General features: G+C 42.0%; 1 protein-coding gene across 1 annotated transcript in view; it reads left to right on the top strand.

Annotated features, from left to right (window-relative positions):
• Window positions 1–311: 311 nt before the first annotated feature.
• Window positions 312–10,099, top strand: part of LOC108544245 (putative tetratricopeptide repeat protein 41) — a 90,154-nt gene continuing 80,366 nt past the window's right edge. The window contains 1 exon segment of the mRNA XM_017895296.1: window positions 312–441. The gene's annotated coding sequence lies outside the window, so the exon portion shown is untranslated.

Raw genomic sequence — 10,099 nt, 5'->3', positions numbered from 1 at the left:
ACGGAAGTTCACCAATCGGAGCTGTCCAGGTGCGGTGACCGATGCCCGAAGCGTGGCTCCTTCCGATTGGTCATGGTTTGCAGCTCTTCTCCAATCAAATGGCTCCGCGGGCCCCTCACACGTAGGACCGCCCCTTTGCCTGGGCGGCTTTGGCCTCTAAGGGCAATCGTCCAATGAATGTAAGCACAGAACACATCCATCTTTTTCGAGAGGTCGCGGCAGAACTACTTCCGGATCCTAGAGAGCGTTTATTCCGTGACCAGTGGAAACGGTAGCCATGGCAACGTGTTCTTCACCCTTTCCCATCTATGTCTGGGGTTACGTTGGGAGTGATTCCAGCACGACTTTCGCGGCCAGGGTTCTCGTGTGGCGGCGCTTCTCGGAAAGGAGAAACACATGAGAGAGGTTGAAAATCCCCTAGAACCCTTCCAGATGGAGGTGGTGAGAAACTACAGCTCCCGGCATGCAATGTCCTAGGGGGTACACTGCCTTGAATGCTGGGAATCGTAGTCTTTGGTCTCTGAGGACCAGCTGCGTAGTTCGGCCCTTTCTTTCACGTTCCCCCAGCGTGTGTTTGCCGGAGCCCTGTCCTGCGTCTTAGATGTTACATCTCGTTCTGATTACAGTAGAGATATGTGCCTATTCCAGGAGTCTCCATTGTACATAGCTTTTAGAAGCGGGCCTAGAAAGCCTTGACGCCTCGGGCAAGGCCGCCTTGTTCTGGGAGGTCGGTCTGAATCTGGGGGCTCCGCCTCCGGCTCGAGAGCACGCGTTTCCGAATCCGCCTACAAGTGTGTCACTTGGGCAGCCCGAGCCTTCACCTCGTCTGTGCGCGGCTGGAATCCCCAGGCCTTCCTGATCTGGTTTACAGAAGATGGTTGGGACCTCCCCGACCTGACGGTCTTAGAACTCCTTCTGTGAATCAGGTGGAGAGCGTGGTGGAAAAGGCGGGTCTAGCACAGAAAAGGAAAACCCTTAGTTTAACGAATGCAGGAGGATGCACCTGCAGATATTTGAAAGCAAAACCTGTGGTGCTGCACATGAGAACGGGATTGCAGCTTTGTAACTTCATAGAAATACCCTGTCTATGTTCAGAAGGACATATAAAACACCAGGTGTCTTTCCTGTGAGGGAAGTCCCTCATGCTAAACTTGTGCCTTTGGAAATATTTTCTACGTCCCTTTAACCTACTCTATACATTACCCACACGCATACCCGCGCCCATCTCTGACATACACACCCCCCTTCCTTATTGCTTCCTCCAACAATATTGAACTTTGAGTATCTTTTCAGATAATCATCCGAATTCCTGAAGACAAGCTTTTTAGTGACAGTCTGTCATAGTCTTTTACAACTTCCCGTATTTAGGTGTGCGGATCTTGGCTCTGTGGTTGGCGCTCACGTATTGTGGTGGTGCCTTATTTACATCTGCCCAATTTACCCACATTTGTTATTAGTAAGCAAAGAGTAGCTTACAAAGAATGCTTTATGCATGCTTCTGTGCTTTCATCTTTTTAAAAAAGAGCATACTAGAGTGTGAATTACATTCAGAGATTTCAGTTGCATTTTTGTGTATTTTAGCTCCTTTATTTTCTGTTTTAGAGAAAATGAGTTTCTTCACTTTTTTTCCCTCGCATTTCACAGCTCACCTTTTCCTCCAATTCTGAATAAGTAAGCAACCAGTTCTGAAACTGCAAATGCCACCTTAACTAGTGAGTAGTGGGGAGTTGGTGCTGCACCTGGAAGGAACTGAGACTGAGACATATCCTTCAAAATAGAGCCACTGCTTGTGGGTAGACGTTTCTGCAGATGATGGTGGGAATTCATGACGCAGGCAGAGCACCAGACGGTAGGCTGGCAGAAGATGGCGGGCCGTTGTCTGATCAGCTCTGTTCATTAAAGATTGGCTCTCCGGGCTGGGCGTGGTGGCTCACGCCTGTAATCCCAGCATTTTGGGAGGCCGAGGTGGGCGGATCACCTGAGGTCAGGAGTTCAAGACCAGCCTGGCCAACATGGCGAAACCCCGTCTCTACTAAAAACACAAAAATTAGCCGGGTGTGGTGGCTGGCGCCTGTAATTACAGCTACTCAGGAGGCCGAGGCTGGAGAATCACTTGAATCCAGGAGGCGGAGGTTGCAGTGAGCCCAGATCCCGCCACTGCACTCCAGCCTAGGCAACAAGAGCAAAAACTCCATCTCAAAAAAAAAAAAAAAAAAGAGAGAGATTGGCTGTCCGGCTGAGTAACTTGTAAAGAGAATATGCTATTTACCAGCTTTATTGTTTCTGGCTGTGGTCTCTTCACCTCTTCTGACTTTTGACCCATTACTGATCCCTAGTGCCCATCTTGGCCTAGCTCCTCCAGAACTAACACTCCAGATGGTTATTAAGTTTCCTGCCCTTGTATTGGATTCCTTTGCTTCCTAATTTTAGCTTTTCTCTATGTATTGCTGGAAACAGCTACTGTTCTTGTTGTTGTTAAGCTTCTCCTTGAGCAAAGCTAACCCCACTAGATAGCACCCCACTTTGTAGTTAAACTTGGAAGAAAAAACCAATAGGTAAAGAATGCAGTTAAGGACAGTGGATAGCTCTCCTAGTAGGCAGATGTAGTCCAGCAGTGGGGAGTCAGGGGTAAGGCAGACTGGGAGACCAAGGCAAGAAAGCAGTTGGCATCAGGGAACATTAAGGAATAGAGCCAAGTTCCAAGGTGAATTTGTTGGTGGGTTGATTGGTTTATTCATTCATTAACTCATTATTTCAGCAAATGTTGAGGGCCTGGTATGTGCCAGGAATTATGCTAGGTGCTAGAAATACAGGGGTGAGTAATATAGATATGGTTTCTGTTCATACAGAACTTGTGCAAATATGTGTTTTTTTTAATTTTTAAATTTAAATTTTAAAAATATATTTTTTTGAGCCAGGGTCTTGCTCTATTACACACGTTGGAATGTAGTGGCAGGATCATGGCTTACTGTGGGCCTGACCTTCTGGGCTCAAGCAGTCCTCCCATCTCAGCCTCTTGAGTAGCTGAGGCTGCAGGTACGCACCACCAACATCTGGCTAACTTAAATTTTTTCTTTTTGTAGGCCTGGCGGGGTGCCTCATGCCTGTAATCCCAGCACTTTGGGAGGCTGAGGTGGGCTGATCACTTGAGGTCAGGAGTTTGAGACCAGCTTGGCCAACATGGTGAAACACCGTCTCTAAAAAAATACAAAAGTTAGCCAGTTGTGGTGCTAAGCACCTGTAATCCCAGCTACACAGGAGGCTGAGGCAGGAGAATCGCTTGAACTCTGGAGGTGGAAGTTGCAGTGAGCCGAGATCATACCACTGTACTCCAGCCTGGGTGACAGCGAGACTCCGTCTCAGGAAAAAAAAAAAAAAGATACTTTGAGCTCATTGTGAGCAATGTTGAGGTTTTTTTGTTTTGTAAAGATGGGGGTCTCCCTATGTTGCCCAGGCTGGTCTCGAACTCCTGGGCTCAATCCTGCCTCAGCCTCCCAAAGTGCTGGATTACAGACGTGAGCCCCTGTGCCCAGCCTTGTACAAATATTAACAATGGAGTTACATCATAAGTGTAAGTATCTTATTTAAACTGCAGTAAAGATATAAAAGAATGTCTGCAAAGGAGTACCAGGGAATTTTTTGGGGTGACAGAAATGCTCTTGATCTTGATATCAGTAGTTGTTAAAACTCATCAAATTGTACACTTTAAAAGGTTGAATTTTGTTATGTATACCTCAATTAATGAAAACTAACAGCAACTATCATTCTAAACAACAAAACACTAAAAGCCATTTCACTAAAAAAAAAAAAAAAAAAAAAAAAAAAAAAAAAAAAATTATAAAAAAAAAAAAAAAAAAAAACACTTTTTCAAAAAAAAAAAAAAAAAAAAAAAAAAAAAAAAATCAGGAACCAGACACAGATGCTTGGCTATTGTCAGTAATGTCCCACACAGTTTAGGAGGATTTAACAACAAGACAAGGAAACCAAGTAATTGGCATAAATTTTAGAAAAGGTGGAGTCCTTTATTTTGAAATTCCTTCTTATTGATGACAATTGCATGTCCCAGAAATCCAGGAGACCCTAGGGTTTTTTGTTTTAAGTATAGAATGATTATTTCCAGCTCTAATAGCATATACTTAAGTTGCTGCAGTTAAAAAGCCTATAGTTGGATCTTGGAAGTGAGTGGGTGATCCGCCTCGAGTTGAGCCACTGCCCAACCCCTTAAAAAAAAGTATAGAATAATATGAGAATCTGGTAAATTATTGGCTATAAGATAAATATATAAAACTCACTAGTTTTGCTCTAATCTTTCAAAAAACACATAGAAGTGAAAATTTTAAAAGTGTCATTCATATTAGAGACAAAACCATAAAATGCTTAGAAATAAACTTAAGAAAGACATAGTTCCAACATGAAGAAAACTATAAAATACTGAGGAATATAAAACAAATGAAGAACTTGGGTCAGGTTCTGTAACCCTTGTATTATCTATTGTTGTATAACAAACTACCCCTAAATTTAGCAGCTTAAAACAGTAAACATTTATTCTCTTACACAATATCTGTAGGTCAGGAATCTAGAAGCACCTAACTGGGTAGTTCTGGCTCGAGTCTCTCATGAGCTTGCAGTCAAGACATTGGCTGGAGCTGAAATCATCTGGAGGCTCAAGAGGAGCTGGAAGATCTGCTTCCACGATGGCTCCTGCACATGGCTGTTGGCTGGGGCCTCGGTTCATCATCACATGGACCTCTCCATAGGGCTGCTTAAGTGTGCTCACAGCATGGCAGCTGGCCTCCCCTGGAGTGAGTGATCCAAGACAGAGAACAAAGCAGGAAGCACAATGACTCATAACCAACCTCAGAAATCACACACCATCATTTCGGAAACAGCCCTACCCAATGAGATTACACGAGGCTGTAAATACCAGCAGCCAGAGAGCACTGGGGCCTGTTTGAAGGCTACTTATTATACCTTAGTTGCAAAGGAAGCTGGGAAAGGTTTTACATGGCATTTTCAGCTTCTCTCATGGGAGGCTCAGAATCATAAGTTGGGGGTTTCCCTCCTATAAGAATGGGATTCAGATGCTGCACAGTGAAAAAGAATGATGTGTCCTCTACATATTTGAATATACAAACAGGTCGGTGCAACCAGTCAGGCATGGTGGCTCACACCTGTAATCCCAGCACTTTGGGAGGCCGAGGCAAGTGGATCATTTTGGGAGGCCAAGGCAGATGGATCACTTGAGGTCAGGAGTTCGAGACCAGTCTGGCCAACATGGTGAAACCCTATCTCTACTAAAATACAAAAATTAGCTGGGCATGGTGGCAGGCGCCTGTAATCCCAGCTACTTGGGAGACTGAGGCAGGAGAATCCGTTGAACAGTGAGCTGAGATCGCACCACTGTACTCCAGCCTGGGTGACAGAGTGAGACTCCCTCTCAAAAAAAAAAAAAAAAAAAAGTCAAGAAAAAAATTAAAATAACCCATGTGCTGTAATCAGATATATCACTATTAGCATCTTGATGTCTTTATTAATATTTAACACATTTTAAGTTAAAAATGGGATCACACAATAATACAGTTTTATAACTATCTTTTTCACTTACCAATATATGATAAACATTTTCCACAAGATATCCAATTTATTATTGTTAGACCTTTAGTTTGTTAGAAGTTTTAAAACCATTGTAAATATCACTGCAGTGAAAATCCTTAGAGGTAAATCCTTATAGACAAATAGAATAGCTTCCTAAAATTGGAATGCTTGGTAAAAATACATGATTTGTTTTACAAGTCTTTGGCTATACACTGACAGTTTGCTCTTAGGAAAGTTGCACAAACTTGCATTCTCATCAATTTACGTTTTAAGCGTAAGAATTTTTTTTTTTTTTTTTTTTTTTTTTTTTTTTTTTTTTTTTTTGAGACAGGGTCTCACTCTGTTGCCCAGGCTGGAGTGCAGTGGCATAATCTTGGCTCAATGCAGCCTCCGCCTCCTGGGTTCAAGCAGTTTCTCCATCTCAGCCTCTTGAGTGGCTGGCACTACAGGCATGCACCACCATGCCTGACTGATTTTTGTATTCTTTGGTAGACACGGGGTTTTGCCATGTTAGCCAGGCTATAAGAAGCTTTTGAAAAAAGAAAAAATACAACTTGGGGCTGTCAGGGATAAAATTACTAAAATGATACTAAAAGGATTGTGGGGTGGAGGTGAGGTGGGATTTGAATATAGAAATTTCTAAGCCTTAAAATGTTGCAAGAAATTCCTGAAAAGGTCAGAGGCATTTTGACCAGTTAATAGATTTTCTTATAACTTTTGTTATAAAGAGCTACAATAAATACAGTGATATTACTGAGGCTGTTTCATCACGAAATATGAATTCAGACATTTGCACTAGAAATAATATTAACAACAATAATAGGAATAGCAAAGTTTTATTGAGGACTTTGTGTAGACCTTGCAGATTCTAAAATGTGTATTAGGCCTGGCGCAGTGGCTCATGCCTGTAATCTCAGCACTTTGGGAGGCCGAGTCGGGTGGATCATGAGGTCAGGAGTTCGAGAGCAGCCTGACCAACATGGTGAAACCCCATCTCTACTAAAAATACGAAAATTAGCCAGGTGTGCCGGGTGTGGTGGCACGCGCCTGTAATCCCAGCTACTCAGGAGGCCGAGGCAGGAGAATTACTTGAATCCAGGAGGCAGAGGTTGCAGTAAGCCAGGATCACGCCACTGCACTCCAGCTTGGGTGACAGAGTGAGACTCTGTCTCAAAAAATAAAAAGTAAAATAAAATGTATATTAAACAGTGATAGCTTGATTGAGAAATCTGTTGGGAAGGATATTTCTTAATGAGAAGTCTACCTTCACAGTGTTAAAAGAAAAAAATTTAAAAGACAAAGGCTTATGAGGTGCTTATTATACAAGGCCTCATTTATTCCCATCTTAGGGGTAAGATCAGTATTCCAGATTTACAGGTGCAGAAACTGTGTCAGAGTCAGACCCTGAGGCAAGGTTTATATGACTCCGAAGTCCATGCTCAACCTCTGGGAGTGTACCCAACAAAGTAGGAGGTGCCACTCTGATGCCAGTTACTGCTATCAGGTGGGCCAGGGGCAAAATATTAAATAACATTGACTTCCTCTTGCAAAAGTTGAACCCTTTCAATTCTGTTTCAGTCTTACTGATTATGGGAAGAGAAAGTCAGTTTGGTACATGTCCGTCTAAGAACACGTTCATCTCTCCCTTTCTAATAAAAAGAACTGTATCTAACTAGAATTTAATTACATTGTTTTCTTTTTAATGCATTTATATTTATTTATTTAGAGACAGGGCCTCGCTGTGTCACCCAGGCTGGAGCCCAGTGGTTCCATCATACCTTACAGCAGCCTGGACACTCCTGGGCTCAAGCAGTCCTCCCTCTTTGGCCTTCCGAACTGTTGGGATTACAGGAGTGAGCCATGACTCCTGGCCTTAATGCATTTATTTTTACAGCTACTGTCTATTTGTGCCATATATATGTTTTTTCCTCCACTTACAGTAATAATGAAATATTTATAGTAATTTTTTTTTTTGAAATGGAGTCTCGCTTTGTTGCCCAGGCTGGAGTGCAGTGGCGCAATCTCAGCTCACTCCTTCTGCCTCCTGGGTTCAAGCAATTCTCCTGTCTCAGCCTCCTGAGTAGCTGGGACTACAGGTGTGTGCCACCATGCCCGGCTAATTTTTTTTTGTGTTTTTAGTAGAGATGGGGTTTCACCATATTGGCCTGGCTGCTCTTGAACTCCTGACCTCGTGATGCACCTGCCTCGGCCTCCCAAAGTGCTGAGATGATAGACGTGAGCCACCACGCCCGGTTGGCATAAATTTTTTTTAAAATTTGAATTGTTTTAAAGCAAAATGCACCAGGCATGGTGGATACCACTTTGGGAGGTTGAAGCAGGAGGATCTCTTGAGGCTAGGAGTTCGAGACCAGCCTGAGAAACTTAGTGAGACCTTGTCTTTAAAAAAACGTAACCAGTCACAGTGGCAGGTACCTGTAGTGTCAGCTATTTGAGAGACAGAGGCAGGAGGATTGCATGAGTCCAGGAGTTTGAGGTTCACTGAGCAATGATAACGCCGCTGCACTCCAGCCTGAGTGACAGAGCGAGACCCTGTCTCAAAAGCAGAAAATAAAACGCACGCCCTATTTTCTGTGTTTTCTGTCCACTCAAAATAACTCCTTTTTTCATTTAGGTTTCTGTTTTCTGTTTTAATTTCTTCTTGCAAAACTGGGAAGTTTTTTTTATCAGCAATTGTGAAGCAGAGTATGGAGATGACTATTTTTTAATTTGTTTTTATTATAAAATAACGAATTTGTAGCAATTTTGATTGCAGTTGTGCCATAATATGAGTATTCTAAGACAGCTGCCATGTTGCTTTTCTTTCCTTTTGTTCCTTGTGTGCATTCATTTTTAACAATAATTATTAACGTTTATTGAGCATTTGTTTCTAAGCACTGTTCTAAGCATTTTGCATCTAATAACTTCTTTAATCTTCTCAACCACTCTGTGATATAGATAATGTTATCCCTATTTTACAGAGGAGGAAACTGAAGCACAGTGGATTTAAGAAACTGACTGTAAGGACTTGAATCCAGGGAATTGGTCTGAGCTTGGACGTTCAATCTCTATACTATGCTGTCTCCCATATTTAGCCGTGTTTTATTCACATTGCTATTATTATGATCTATAACTACTTTTTTTCTTTTTTCACTTTAACATTTTCCTCTTGCTATGTAGTTCCTGGATTTTTAAAAATAATCAACTTTATTTTGATGTAATTTACATTACATAAAATGCACCCATTTAAAGTGTTCAACTGATAAACTTTGATGAATATCTATACCTGTGTAACCACCACTATAATTAGGATATAGAACATTTCCATCATTCCCAAGAGTTTCCTTGTGCTCCTTTCCATTTGTAGTATTTCCTCCCCAAACCTTCTCCAGCTAACAAATGAGCTGCCTTCTGTCATTCTAATTTTTTTTCACTTTCTCTTTGACCTATGAGTTATTTTTATATTCATTATTATGTAATGTAATGTCACTCTTTATTCCTAGTAGCAGTCCTTATTCTGTAGTCTGCTTTTTTCTGAATAATAATATAGGCCCTCTAGTTTACTTTTAAATAGTGTTTGCATGGTATATCTTTTTCCAACCTTTTACTTTTATTTTGTCTATCTGTTTATATTTAGAGTAGATTTCTTCTAGGCAGCATGTAGTGGGGTGTTGCTTTTTAAATCTTATCTCCTAATCTCTCCCTTTAAGGGAGGGATTTACATCTAGTTTAATTATTGATGTTATGGGATTTCAATCTGCCATCTTGCTATTTGTTTTCTATTTGTTCCATCTGGTTATTTTTCTCTTTCTTGGCATTCTTTTGCACTAATTCCAATTGAGCTCTCCTATTGGCTTATTAGTTACGTTTCTTCTTAAAATTTGTATTAGTTGCTCTAGGGTTTACAGTGTATACCCCCTTTTTTTTCCCCCGGAGATGGAGTCTTGGTCTGTCACCCAGGCTGGAGTGCAGTGGTGCCATCATGGGTCACTGAAAACTCTGCCTCCTGGGTTCAAGCAATTCTCCTGCCTCAGCCTCCCGAGTAGCTGGGATTACAGGTGTGCACCACCACACCCAGCTAATTTTTGTATTTTTAGTAGAGACAGGGTTTCACCATGTTGGCCAGGCTTGTCTTGAACTTCTGACCTTGTGATCCACCCATCTCGACCTCCCAACGTGCTGGGATTACAGGCGTGAGCTACTGCACCTAGCCTCTGAAGAACTTCTTTTAACATTTCTTATTGCACAGGCCTTCTGGAAGTCAATTTACTCAGTTTTGTTTGTCTGAAAAAGTCTTCAGTTTTCCTTCATTTTTATAGACATTTCACCTGATATATAATTCTGGGTTGACTATTTTTTTCTCCCCGTTGGTACTTTGAAGAATTCACTTGGCTAGGTGCAGTGGCTCACACCTGTAATCTCAACACTTTGGAGACTGAGGTGGGAGGATTGCTTGAAGCCAAGAGTTTGAGACTAGCCTGGGCAACAAAGTGAGACCCTGTCGCTA

Source organism: Rhinopithecus bieti, unplaced genomic scaffold, assembly GCF_001698545.2.
Source record: "Rhinopithecus bieti isolate Rb0 unplaced genomic scaffold, ASM169854v2 scaffold_24306, whole genome shotgun sequence".
NCBI classification, from domain to species: Eukaryota; Metazoa; Chordata; class Mammalia; order Primates; family Cercopithecidae; genus Rhinopithecus; species Rhinopithecus bieti.
This window is presented reverse-complemented; position numbering and strand designations above follow the sequence as displayed.